Here is a 14,132-nt window from a genome sequence, read left to right on the forward strand (position 1 = left end):
CTTAGGATCCCCATTTCACAGATGGAGAAACTTATTCAAAAACACACAGCCTTGCCTGAAATACAGGTCCACCCCATCCACCACCTGCGCTGCTCTAGAGGAGCCTTGCTACTCCCCACTGGCCTCCCCCGCCCCAGCCTCCAGTCTGGAGATCCTCCTGCCCCAGCTCCTGGTGCCTGCCTCCCAGGAGCATGGCCCAGTCTGGCTCTTGCCAGGCCATTTCAGGAGCCGGGCTGCCTTCCAGGCTCTGCCACTGCGTCAGGCTTCTCTGATTAGTGCCCAGCTCCCAGCTGATGATGAGACCCCCTCTGCCCAGCAGGCTTCTGGCACAGCGGAGCCCTGCTCTCCGCCCTCCACTAGGGCTCCAGGGACACAGGGGCCTGATGACTGATAGAGCTCCCTGTCCCTCCTCCACAAGGCAGCGCCCAGCCTATGGGGGCATACGCTGCCCATGACAGCTCTCCAGGGCCTGTCCACAGCCAGGGAAACTGAGCCTGGGCTGGTCTTCGGAAGCCGCACCTCAACCTCGGCATCCGAGGCCACGTGATTATGGGGAGCTGAAAAAGCTGCCAAGTACAGACGGGCCCAGGGCAGGAGGTCAGCCAGTGCTGCCCTCCCTGGCTGGTTCTGCTCTGCCCCTCAGGCGCAGAGCTGGGATAGAAGCAGCAAGTTCTCCCTGTCACGCCACCTTCTACCCGCAGATGGTCCAGCCAACAGCCAGGTGCAGATGCCTGACAGAAATTTGAGAAGGCCAGAGGGCTGGGTGGCCATGACTCTGAGAGAAGAGGGAGAAACTTCCAAACATCTGCAGTCCCCAGTGAGCCGGACCGAAATGGGAGATGCTCGGAGCCCCACAGACCTCCCAAGCTTGGATTGAGGGCTCAGACTGGAGCTGGAGACCCATGGGGCATCAGTTGTTAGGGACCAGGGTATGCTTTCACTGTTGTGTGTGTGTGTGAGGGTGGAGGGGTGTAAGACATAGCTCCTTGAACAGTAGAGGATGTGGGAGGCGCTCCGGGCCCCCAATTAATGATTTGGCCCCCCCTCCAGGCCCTCCTCTCAGATTCAACAAGGACTCCCACCAGGTTTGACATACGGGACCAGGTCCTCAGATGTACAGGCCCCCTCTGCTGTCCGCCCTCCCAGGATGGGATCCCCAGCCGAGTGCAAACCGCCCAGTGCAGCCTCCTCCCCAAGTCCCCAGCTGCAGCCAGTATTCGCTTGACCTGATCGTCTGAGAGCCGGCTGGGAAATGACACTGCTCGAGCCCACAGAGGACACCTGTGAGCTTCAGGGAGGCGGTCCTTGTGCTGATGCATGATCCTGAGTGTGGGCGGGAGGGGGGCTTTTTTCCCTCCAGCAACCCTGGGAACGTGAGCCTGCTTCCCTGATGCCTGGTTTGGGCTCTTCCATATATGGAGGGAAAATTACCGTCACTCTTACAGGCTGTGTGAACTTGGGCAGGTCGGTCCTATGGACATAAACCAGTGTCCTTCTCTGTCCTATGAGGATAGAAGGCCATCAAGGACCCCAGAAAGAGTGACCTTGAAGGCCAGTCAAGCACTGGTCGACCATGCAGGCTGCTCTCTCCCACCCCTGCCAGCAGGAGCAGCCTCCATCAAGGGAAGAGGATGGTCAGAAGGCTCTGTGCTCTGGCAGAGATGCTCTGGGGTGGAAGGAGGGGTGCCCCGAACAAGCTCTCATTATGGGGCACACTAATTGGTGCTTATGTACATTCACAACCTGCTGGCTGGGAATCCGAAAGGCACAGACATTCCTTTCCAGGCAGCAGGAAATTAAAAAAAATGCCTGAATGACATAAAAACTTGTCTCCTTTCCCAGAGAGTAGGATTTGTACAATTTCTCAGTTGCTTTCGAAATAGTGCCTGTCTTGTCTCTGGAGCAGGACACCATGGCTTAGCAAGTAATCCTAAAAGACCATTCCTTCTAAGGGGTTCTAAGTTGGAGGCTCCTGAAATTGTACGAAAAAATGTTACCATTTATGTGCTGGGGTTCCATAGGTGTTAGCAGATCCCCAAAGAGGTTTATGACTTCCCCCAACAAAAGAGTTAAGATTCCTATTTGGGGTAGTTATAGACAAGACCAGGATTATCAACTCTCAAGACAAAGGCCTTGCGTTAGGCACCGGATCAGGGCCCCTGTGAGCCCCAGGGATGCCAGAGGAGGCAGAGATGGGACTGGAAGCCAGGATCCCAGGTATCCAGACCCTGGTTCAGCTTGCTTTCTACCGTACCACACGCACCGACAGAACTGTGTGCTTATGTACAGGAGGGTGAGGGAGAGAACACTCGCACATCCAAATTTAAATTCCAATTTTCACTTTGGGACTTGGATGTAAATCTGTTAGGTCTTAAGTCCAGAAAGTGATGTAATTTATTGAAGAGAGTGTGGAAGCTGCTAAGCTCCCTGATAAATAAACCATGTTTCTTCATCTCAGCCCTGGGAGAACATATTTTCTAGGGACATAGAAACCCCCTTGGAAAGTATTAGAATCTTCTCCCTGCAGGAGAGCCAAATACACAGATTCTTGTCTTTTTTAAAGATATTTGACCTTTCTGGGCAAGGAAATAATGCACTCACATGGCAACTAACCAAAACCCCCACACTGTTACCCTAATTCTTTCCAAAAAAGAAGGAAGAACTTTAGCTCCATGAATTATAGAAGGAGGATGTTATAGAAACGGACTTGGCATCAGAACACTCTAGATATTGTGTACATCCGCTCCCTAACCACGTACTAATTACTTCCTCACTGTCAGCATCACTGCATTGTTCCTGAAGTTTGGAGAGCCGCCTGCGTGTCCCAGGACTAGAATATGGAGAAGGAGCGGGTCTGCTCCCATATGTTGGCCAGAGAGACCCAGAAGGTAGATGTCATTTCTCCTTTCTCCCTGAGTAGGTCTGAGAAGAACTGGCCCTCAAGTGCTCATCTCTGGTTCTCAGCCCAGTGCTTGGGCTTTGGGAGGTCTGCAGGCTCCCAGGGCTGCCAACGGCCACGATCTCTGAGCTCCCACTGCCTCTGGTTGTTACCGAGCCCATTAATACGAGGACATCAGGAAATAACAAGCCTCCAGTGCTTTGGAAGTGTGAAGAGCTCTAAAAGGATGCCTCATTATTATTGATGGTGATGATAATATGTGGTATGTAATATTTATGTACCACTTTGGCTGCTAATTTCCAAAATGAGGAGGGAAGAATTTAAAGACCCAGCCAGCTCTGTGGGTAGCAACGGCATTCTCCACAACTCAAACAGAATCTTTAGCTTCTGGTCCTTGAATTCTAAGATGCCACGCCAGCAATCCAACCTTTGCATGGTGTGGGCTCACCTCCTGCCAAAGTTACAGGAGACCCTGGGCAAGAATTAGGGAAGCGGGGAATAATTGAGATGTCCACAAGCTCACCCAGTTGAGATTTATTGAAATGCTACATCATGCCTGACGAAGGGCAAGCTTCCCCACCTCCCCACCCTCCCGAATTTTGAGTCCAGACCTCCCTGCGTTTGAATCTCAGCTCTGCCATGTGTTAACTGTGGAATCTGGGGAAGGTCTTTAACTTAGGTGTGCCTCAACATTCACGACTGTAAAATGGGGGTATTAGCACTGATTTTGTAAGTCTGTGATGATTATAGGAGATATCCTATGTTAAAACCTCACACCGTGCCTGGAACATAAATCCTATTACATTCCTAAATGCCCCACATGCTACATTGTTGGAGGGCAGGCAACTGGGCCAAGCACCCTGTGGGAATCCCTAGAGGGGGCAGTTGGGATACGAGAATTCACCCATCCTTTATGGGGTGCCGGTCAGCAAGATAGCTTTCTAGGCACATATATGTTTATTTACATTATTTCAAGAGAGTTCAGAAGTGGGCTTAAACCCCTGAACTGATCAAAAGGGTACCTTCTGTAAGTTAAAAGACAAACATATATAGGAATGAAAAATAGAGCCCAAGGCTAACATTATGGTTAAGGATAACTTTCGTAAGGGAGGGATTCATTATTGCTGTTGGTGGTGTTATTCTTATCCGGAATTCTAGTTCCTGCAGCTCACTTCACCTCCCAGAGCCTCAGCTGTGAGCAGAAGAACAGTTCCAGTTATTCCCAGCCTTAGATTGCAAAGCAAGACTTCCAGGCCTTGCTGTGCCCCCTTGGCCAGCCTCCCCCTGTCCTCCTGCGCTCTCCACCCCACGCACTCGGGGCAGGATGTCTGCCTGGCTGGGCAGGCTCAGGTCTGCTCTGCAGTACCCCGTTTTGGGAACAACTGCCTCGGGGCAGTGCTTTTTGACCTTAGCTGCACCAGAGGACTTAGCTGAACCACCTGAGGACTTTGTAAAAATCCCGATTCCCAGACTGCAGCCCCAGGGGGTGAAAGTGGGGTCTCAGAGGGTGGCGCCCGAGAGAGAGACCGCGGTTGGAAGACCAGGCCTTCCTCTCACACGGCTAAGCCCCTGTGCCCAGGGTCAGTGCTTTGGGGTCCCTGAGCTGTCCGTAACCACAGGTGGGGAGCCTGGGGCTCTGCAAACTGTTTCTGTTCGAAGACCGCTTAGCAGATCTCGCAGGCTCAGCGGGCCCCATAGTCCTCTGCTGCGTAGTCCTCTTTGTTCTTCTGTTTGTTTCAACCTTTTCAATACATAATCTTAGCTTGCAGGTCATACAAAACAGTTTGCGGACCCCTGGAGAATAGCATGTCATGCAACTGTCAAATTTAATAATGAAAATAGCTATGTACAATTAGCATTACTTAGACAGTAAATTAAAACCCAGGTAGAAGGTAGGCCAACTTAAAGGGAGTAAAGGTACAAAGTAAATGTGGTCTCTCTGCTATCTCTAACTAGATAGACTTAAAAAGAAAGAAAGAAAGAAAGAAAGAAAGAAAGAAAGAAAGAAAGAAGAAAAGAAGAAAGAAAGAAAGAAAGAAAGGAAGAAAGAAAGGAAGAAAGAAAGAAAGAAAGGAAAAAGAAAAGAAGAAAGAAAGAAAGAAAGAAAGAAAGAAAGAAAGAAAGGAAGAAGAAAGAAACTAAGAAAAAAGAAAAGAGGTGGAAAGAACTCCTTTTTCAGTTCCTGGTACTAGTACTGGCTTCCTAGTACTGGCTTGCTCGGAGCTTGAGGTTTCTAGTCCAAGGAAGAGCCCGTAGCCGGCGGCAGCGCTATCAGAAAGTGTTAATTGCTTTCTGAGTATTTCATTCTGGCCCGGCACTTCTAGTCCTAACTTCCTGTCTCCCCACCTCACCTCTTTCCCCAAAGAGAGAGGGACTTATTTCTTCTGGAAGGCCTGGCTTCCCTAAGCTTCTCTGTGTGCAAAAAGCACCCCAAGATGTGGAGTCACCCAAAGAGCACCTCCTCCCTTGCTAACTAAGCCACATCCTTCCCATCCCAAACCATCTGCTTGGTCTCCGTATAAAAATGGTCATGCCTAGAACAAGCCAGTCAGTGCCTTTGGACGAATGTAAGAACTCCTAGAAGCTTTTGGCTTTCCGGTGCTTTCCAACCCTCAGACAAAATGGGCCATGCTTCTCTCTACTCCTGTCCTTTGTTCCTTTCTTTTGAGCTTCCTAAACACACTAGAATCTGTGAGCAAATGATCCTAGCTGACTTTTTAAAAATGTAAACGATTTAAGGCAGAAAGCTGGAGACCTGAATAAGGAGATGGAAGCCTTTGCTGTTTTCTAAAGATCTAAATGACTAACTGGAGTCTGAGTGCACTTGAATGACCTGCTCGTTTAAAGGATGTGTTCTGCCCCAAGTGGGCCAGAACCACCTAAAAATGGGACCAACATGGAAGGTCAAGTGTTGAAGCCCAGCTGGCTTCACAAGTAGTCCCCCTGTGCAGACCCACAGTGCCCCATACTGAGAAGGGCCTTCCGCTTGGTTTAATGCTCTGCTCTTGGCATTCTGGAATTTTTAATAATTTTATCTTTGAGCTTGTGATTTGTAAGTGAAGCTCCAAGGGACGGTGGGCATGACTGTGAGCAGAGAGAAATGCACAGTGTGTGTCCACTGTTCCTTGCTGATCTCATTTGATCCGCGATGCCCCATGAGCATAGAATCCTCCAGGCGAGGTGCTCAAGGAGCCTCAAAGCGAGTACAAGGTAAGGTGTCTGGTTTCTGACAGGGCAAGCGGGCCCAGGGAGGTCAGGCTCTCTGCTGGAACCAGAGCTGGGTTCAAGTGCAGAAACAAGCGATGCCTTGTAAGAAACACAAGCAACCAAGGACCCCCATGATATCCTGTCCTTTCCTATTTGGGGCACTTCCTGCCTTAGTCATCTACAAGCGCTGAAAACGGTGAACGGAAGGGAAGCGATGCCCGTGTCCATGTGGGGCATGGTTGCTTTTCCTTTCAGCCCTTTCTTTCCCCTTAAGCCGAAAGTGGAGTGTGACAGTGTGTTTACAGAGATGCGTGTATCAAGAAGGTAAATAGAATCATCGAGGTAAAAATTGACAAGGCAAGAAACAACAATTGCTGGAGAGGATGTGGAGAAAGGAGATCCCTCCTACATTGTTGGTGGGAATGCAAGCTGGTGTAGACACTCTGGAAAACAGTATGGAGGTCCCTTAAAAAGTTAAAAATTGGGCTACCCTATGATCCAGCCATTGCACTACTGGGTATTTACCCCAAAGATACAGACGTAGTGAAGAGAAGGGCCATATGCACCCCAATGTTCATAGCAGCATTGTCCACAATAGCTAAATTGTGGAAGGAGCCAAGATGCCCTTCAACAGATGACTGGATTAAGAAGATGTGGTTCATATATACAATGGAATATTACTCAGCTATCAGAAAGAACGATTTCTCAACATTTGCTGCAACATGGACGGCACTGGAGGAGATAATGCTAAGTGAAATAAGTCAAGCAGAGAAAGACAATTATATGGTTTCTCTCATCTATGGAACATAAGAACTAGGAAGATCGGTAGGAGAAGAAAGGGATAAAGAAAGGGGGGGGTAATTAGAAGGGGGAATGAAGCATGAGAGACTATGGACTATGAGAATCAAACTGAGGGCTTCAGAAGGGAGGGGGGTGGGGGAATGGGATAGACCGGTGATGAGTAGTAAGGAGGGCACGTATTGCATGGTGCACTGGGTGTTATAAGCAACTAATGAATCATCGAACTTTACATAAAAAAACATAATATAATTAAAAAAATATTATTATAAGAAAAATCATCGAGGTCATTTTGCGCATCATTTCCAGGGTTGAGAAGAACAAAACATGAGCTAGGACATATGAATTGTATGATTTTGGTGATTCTACATAGGAGTTAAATGCTCATATACTTGGCATTTATTTTGTTTTATTTTATTTATTTAAGTAATCCCGACACTTAACGTGGGGCTCAATCCCAGGACGGTGAAATCAAGAGTCACATGCTCTTCCGACTGAGCCATCAAGGTGCCCCTACTTGCATTTAAACTTGGCATTGCACAATATCAAGAGGAATTAGTAAACTTCATGCTAATAATTAAAACTAAGTTAAAATTTTAATTTCTCTTTACTTAGAATGCCATTGAGTAGCAAATAAAACCCACCATGACAAGTCAAGAAAGAGACCACGGAAGACAGGAAAAAGCTTTACATTTTAGTACTTTCAATGGCACTTTTTCCTGCTTTTTGACTCATGGGCCCACAATGTCATTTTGCACTGGGCTGGACAAATTATGTAGCCAGCCCTTGTTGAGGTCCTTCTCCCCGAGGTACAGTCTTAGTGATGACTGATAAGCTCCCTCCTGAAATATCTGTTCTATGGACTTTGACTGAACCCCTACTGTTTGCCCAGCTTGGTGCTAGTTGCCAGGGATAAAAAGTCAATAAACGTAAATTTTTATCCTCATGCAGTGGTGAGGAATATAATTCTGGAACCATGGTATAGGACATTGTTTTCCAAGGGCCAGAACCCTAGTACTTGTCTGCAGAAGAGCGTCAGAGAGAAATGTCTTTACAATTTTTCACGAGCACTTATGGAAACGTGGGCCTTTGCCTGTCAAAAAAAAAAAAAAAAAAAAAAGCTTGAGAGGCTAACTACCACACCTACACGATCAAATAGGATAATGGAGAACTTTTTAAAATTTTGCAATCTGTTCCAAACCTCAGACAAACTGGACAATGCCAGCCCAATCCTGTTCTTTGTTCTTTTCTCTTCTGAGACTTTCAAAACACTAGAATTTGTTGCTTAAGTGGTCAAAACTGATCTTTTAAAAAATGTAAATGATAGGGGCGCCTGGGTGGCTCAGTCGTTAAGTGTCTGCCTTTGGCTCAGGGCGTGATCCCGGCATTCTGGGATCAAGCCCCGCATCGGGCTCCTCTGCTGGGAGCCTGCTTCTTCCTCTCCCACTCCCCCTGCTTGTGTTCCCTCTCTCGCTGGCTGTCTTCCTCTCTGTCAAATAAATAAATAAAATCTTTAAAAAAAATGTAAATGATAGAAAGCGGAGAAGTAGACACTGGGTAGGAAAATCACTACCACTTTTATGGTGTTTGATTAATTGTTTCCAATGGAGAAACAAATTTTCATTTATACTGAAGTGTGGCTGACAAAAATGTTTCAAAACACAAGATCCCTGTTTGAAAAAGAAGCAGCAGCAGCATCTGGAAGTCAGGACACAGGTGAGAACCACTGCAGGGTTCTCCCCCGCTGCCTGCCATCAAAGAGGGTCAGGGAACTCCACTTTAGTTCAAAACTTACTACTTCAAAACAGATCAGGGACCGTCAGAGCAATGTCCTTTAACATTTCCTGAACCTCTGTAACAGCCTCAATTCTTGAATTCTTGGCATTTTGCAGTAAAACCCCTTAAGCCTTTAAGAAGAGCCAATGCGTACACAGGGCAGTGAGGGGGGAGGGAGCTACTTAAATCCAGCCTCATCCTGCCCACGGTTGTGTGGGGAGCAGAATGGCCTGGGGGAAAGGCACCCAGAGGAGAAAAGGGGTGGTTGGATGGCCCCGGGTGTACCCCTGACGACCTGCACTCAAGATCAGGGTTGGGACGCATGGTGCAGCAGTCACCACCTGGCAAGCCCCTTGTCACCGCGAACCCTTGTTCAGAGTGCTCACCTTGGTCAGCCCACACCTGGGCGCTCTGTGCCCCTCTACAAATTTGGGCTCTCCGGACTTAACTCAGCCATCCTCAGGACCCAGGCCAGCTGGGAGTTAGAGATCCTTCTTTGGTTGGCAGAAGAGGAACGGAAGCTCAGTGAGGTCACATAACACAAGGACGGAGAGTCACCTGGAAGGAAGGGGCAGGGCCGGGGTTCCAGGTGGGAGTGCCTGACCCAGAGCTGGGACCTCTGCCCTCTCCCCACTTCCCGACCCACCGCAGGATTTTCCTTTTCTTCATTCCCTGAGCTCCAGCTGTGGCTTGGGTGAGGGCCACCCCAGGCAGTGTGTGCTCCGCTGTTTTCTACTCTCTTCCTGGGAGTGACTTCTATCTCCTCACAACTAGATGCTAGAGGTCAGGGGCCGGTCTTCAGGTGTTCTTAGGCCTGGATGCTCAGAGGAGGCGCTGGGTGAATATGTGCATACTGCTCGGCCCTCCCCTCAACTCTGCAGCGCACCCCCTTGTAAATACAAATCTTGTGAACCCAGGAGCCCATGGGGGCCAGCCAGAGCAGGGACAGCGGAAAGAAGCAAGGTCAATGGTCTGAAGGAATTCCGGGGGGGGGGGGTGTTTTGTGCTCCCTCTCTCCTTTCCACCTCTTTCTCCCCTCAGCTACCCCTGCAAACCAACTAAACGAAACAACTGAACCTCCTTCTCTATTAATGGGTGTGTTATTAATATATAATATTACCATTACATGTTATATACTCTCAGTACATACTATTATATACTATATACATACTCTTAGATACTATATATTACTATTACTATTATATTCTATATATATTGTATATATAAAATATATATAATATAGTAATATATATTACTTTTACTATATATACTATATAGTATAGTAACAGTAATATAAATAATAAATAGTAATAGCAATACATAGTATATAATAATACATAGTACTATAAATAGTATATAACAGTAATAGTATATAACAGTTATAGTATATATAGTATACAATACTAACAGTATATAATATGTAATTATATAATATATATTAATAGCATATAATATTTAGCATATATATTATATAGTACATATTATATACTATACATTAAAGTATCTTACATAATGACACATATATAATATTATGTATTATATAACTATATTATAGTATACCTGTGTTATACTAATTCCCATGGGGGTTTAACAAAAGTGGTGGTCAACATGGATTCCATGCCAAAAACCTGGGCACAGTGCTGGATACGGGAGCCACAATGCCACCTGCAAACGTATTTACAGGAAGAGACAACCTCGGGGCTGACTGGGCTGCTGTAAATGTGGGTCAGGGCGCGCCATCACATTGCTGTCTTAGAGAGGGCTCCTTCCCACTGCCAACTACTCAAGAATAAAGCCTGCTGAGGGGACATCTCCTGGGCAGTCCTGGGAACACATCACCGGGAGGATGATGACAGACACGGTCACCCTGAACAGGCAGCTCTCAAATATCAGTGTGGCTTATCCGCTTTGCAGATAGTCAGTGTTCCCTCCTGCTTGTCTCACACATGGTTCAGAGTTCCCACGGACCGCTGGTCGCTGGACTGTGTGTGAAGTCATTTTCATATTAACCTTGTCCAAAAATTCAGGAAATTAAACCAGTTGCAAAAAACCCTATGACAACTTCCCTGGCCAAGCGTAAGTGATCTGTGGGATCTGAGTGTCTGAATCACTGCCCTTGTTCCTCCTTGAGGCCGAGCATGCACTGTTTCCAGCTGCAGGACTATTATTTCGACTTGGACTGGAAAAAGCCCCTAGTCGTCTTCTGATACAACGGTTTTCCAGTTTTATCTTAGTGGGAGGGCCTTTTCTTTAAAGGAAATCCTACCTGGCCGCCAGCCCATAACTGAGATTAACCCCCGGCTGTCGGAGTGAGGGACCCATGGCCCTGCTTATGGGGCTTGCTCCTCCCTCAAAAGCTCCTAGGAGCACAGTTTGAAAAGCATGCTGCCATTTCCTGCTTATTAAATTATCTGCTCACTCACTGACACGACCTTTTTTGAGTACCTACTGTGTTCCAGGTGTTGGTGAGCCAGCGGGTAGGAGGACTGGGGAGGGCCCTGCTTCCCTGAATCTTCCAGGATGGCTGGAGGTGGCAGGGCTAAGTTCAGACGATGGTAAGTGCTGTGAAGGAATCAGATCAGGGCAGTGTGCTTGTGGACCAGGAGGAAGCTTCGATAGATAGGGGATCGGGAAAGGCCTCTCCGAGGAAGTGAAACACAAGCTGAGAGCCGAACAACGGATTGGACAGACGCCCTGACTTTGACCAGTGAGGAAGCAGACCCAAAGAGGTGAAGTGACTTTCCCCAGGACACACAAGTTGAGAGCCGAGCCAGGACCTGACCCTGGGTGTCCAGGCTCCCTGGCCAGGGCTCTTTGCTTTCGCAGTGTTTACTACACAGCTACTACGTGCAAATAAGGCTCTATGACGGGGGACATCCAAGTGCCCACAAAACGCCAACCCCGCCCTGGTGTTCAGGGCCACCTGTCCTGACTCGTGGCACACTCTTGGCCCTCCTCAGCCGATTTGAGCCTGGCTCTGTACCCCAGAAGACAGACAGCACCATGCAGTTGACATCCCACACCCATGATGTTGCTTGGGAAAGCTTCCTCCTCTCCTTTCTCCCTGGCTTCAAACTGTGGAAAGCGCTCCTTACTGCTTCTGTTGGTGGCATGAGGCTACAAGCAAGATGGCGGCTCAGCAGGAGGCAGGCTCCCTGAAAAATCAAGCTGCTCTAGGGTTACACAACTTCAAGGCCAGCCAAGCCGGTTTTCCTCCTGGGCTGGAGAAGGCTTTCACACAAAGCCTGTGGCACCACACACGTCTGTACGTATCTCACACACCAAGAGTCCAAAGCCGGTGTGACTAGGCTGGTGTGACTAAGTATAGGCACGCACTCCTGCTCCTGATGCTGAACATCGTGAAGCAGTATGCAAATGACTCCCTTTATTACGATCAACCAAAGGGCTGCAGGCCCTCAAAGTCTTCCCAAACCTCACGCTTGGCCCCGTGAGCCCAGCATTTGCTCTTCGCCCTCAGAGCCTAAGGCTGTCCCAGCACTTGCCAGGCATTGGCCGGCCAATTTGAGCTTTGGTCACCTCCTGAGGAAGGCAGGACAGCAGTCGTAAGTCCCATTTTGCACAAATCAACTGAGCTCCAGAGAGACCTGTGCAGGGAACATCTCTAGTAACATAGTAACAACCACTGAATTCTCATTCAGACCAGCGCTCCAGACTCCAAAGGCAGCTATCATCACGCTGCTCCCAAATGAAAGAGAGTATCCACCCTGGCTTAATACCACACTCATTCCCTCTCTCACCCTTCCACTTACATCTTATACCCTGGAGTGTACTCGGGAGTGTTTCCAGGAGTTGCCTCTTCTCTCCCTGCCACCCCTGCCTCATACTGTGTGCCCGCATGCTGGAGAGGTCTGTAGCAATTTAGACCCAAGATGCGATGCTCTCCTGCCCAACCTGACTGACCCCTTCTCCCTTTATTTTTCAGCTGGTTCACGCTTGCCAATACTGCACATACCACTGGGAAAACAGTACACCCTAGAACCATCCACATCTTCCTTCTTCCCATACCAAACCAGCCAAAGGCACCCGCAGGAGTGGACGAGCAAACACAGGTGACGGGGCCTGCATAGCCATGTCCCCACAATATACAGATGTGTCCCCGTGGGACACAGACGGGCAGACTTGGGCATGCAGAAGCCAAGCCAGCTGCCAGCATTTAGCAAACTCTGTTTTGCACGGGGGACTGAGCCAAGCTCTATACAGTTCTCACTAGGATTACTCTGGACCGGTCACCCCGGGCTTATGTCCAAGAGCCAGCTACCAGAATTCGGGTGGACAAAGAGAATGACATTTTGAGGAGAGACAGACAGGCACTGAGCACGCCGGGAGGCACGAGGCGCTCAGAAGCCCAGAGCCCTCTCCCAAGGCCCTAAGTGCAGAAAGGCGGACTCAACCACTCAACCATATAGTTAGGGACGCAAACGCTGCGACCCCGGCAGAGCCCAGTGCATGCCCGCGTCCACCGTGAGCAACCGAGGCCTCCCGCCCCCACTCCGCATCCAGAGTCGGCTTGCCCCCGCCCGCCCAGGCCCCGCCAGCGTCCGGCTCAGAACCGCGGGCCCAGGCTCGGGGCGGGGGGTAGGAGGCCGGGGGCACCACCTCCCCGCGGGGTTGGGGTGCAGCCGGCCTCCCCCCCACACAGACACGCCGGGTCCCCGGTCCCCGCACGCCCCGCCCTTGCCCTCCCGAGCCCCGCGCGCAGTTCCGCCGCCCCCGCACTTACCCGGCCGGGGGCTCCGCACGCAGCGACGGGAGTCGCAGCCTCGGGAGGCGCGGAGGCGCTCGCTGGGCACCCCCGCGGCGCTCCGGGAGGGCCCTCCCAGCGGGAGAGGGGCAGGGTGCGGACAGCCCGGCTTCAGCCCAGCACCCCGGGCACTTCCTGCCGGCCCGCCCCGCCCCGCTTCCCCAGCGCCCACCCTCCTGGCTCGCCCCCCTCCGATTCCCAGGCTCCGTTCCTCCCAACCGGGCTGGCCTCGCCCAGAAGCCCTGAGCTGGGCCGCGTCTTTGTTTGGAAGTTGGCCTCTCTTCAATTCGGAGCTCACAGAGCCAGTGAAGTCGGAGTTAGGGGCACTGTGTGGTTGCCCGGGGATCCCTGCAGGGAGGGGAGGGGCGGTTCACAAACCTCCAGTCTGTTCGCAGCTCCCCGGCTCCCCCTTCCCCGCCCCCGGGGCCTCTCTCAGGTCTTACTTTCCCTTGGGTTGATGCATGGCTCCGTCCCGGGAGAAACTGGCCTCTGGGGGCTCCCAGGGACTCTAGGGGCAAGCCCGTGGGATCCCAAAGAGCCGCCCCTTTCCCTCTGCCTACCCCCTGTACATAGGAATACTCCCATCACTGCCCCGTCCCAGCGAGAGCCCTGTGGACCATGGGCTTGCTTTCCGTTTCCTGGGCCCAGGGAGCCTCAAGACTGGAGAGAAGAAGACAAGTAGACGCAGAG

The 14,132-nt window shown here is 50.1% G+C and overlaps 1 protein-coding gene across 3 annotated transcripts in view; it reads right to left on the reverse strand.

The window, feature by feature from the left end:
* Positions 1-13,590, reverse strand: part of TSPAN11 (tetraspanin 11) — an 80,034-nt gene extending 66,444 nt beyond the window's left edge. The window contains exon 1 of one of the 3 annotated variants that reach the window (XM_040642046.1): positions 13,422-13,590. The gene's annotated coding sequence lies outside the window, so the exon portion shown is untranslated. The remainder of the gene's footprint in view (positions 1-13,421) is intronic. The other 2 variants (XM_040642047.1, XM_040642048.1) reach the window with 2 other exon arrangements.
* Positions 13,591-14,132: the final 542 nt, after the last annotated feature.

The sequence above is a fragment of the Ursus maritimus genome, unplaced genomic scaffold, assembly GCF_017311325.1.
Source record: "Ursus maritimus isolate PB19 unplaced genomic scaffold, ASM1731132v1 scaffold_26, whole genome shotgun sequence".
Taxonomy (NCBI): Eukaryota; Metazoa; Chordata; class Mammalia; order Carnivora; family Ursidae; genus Ursus; species Ursus maritimus.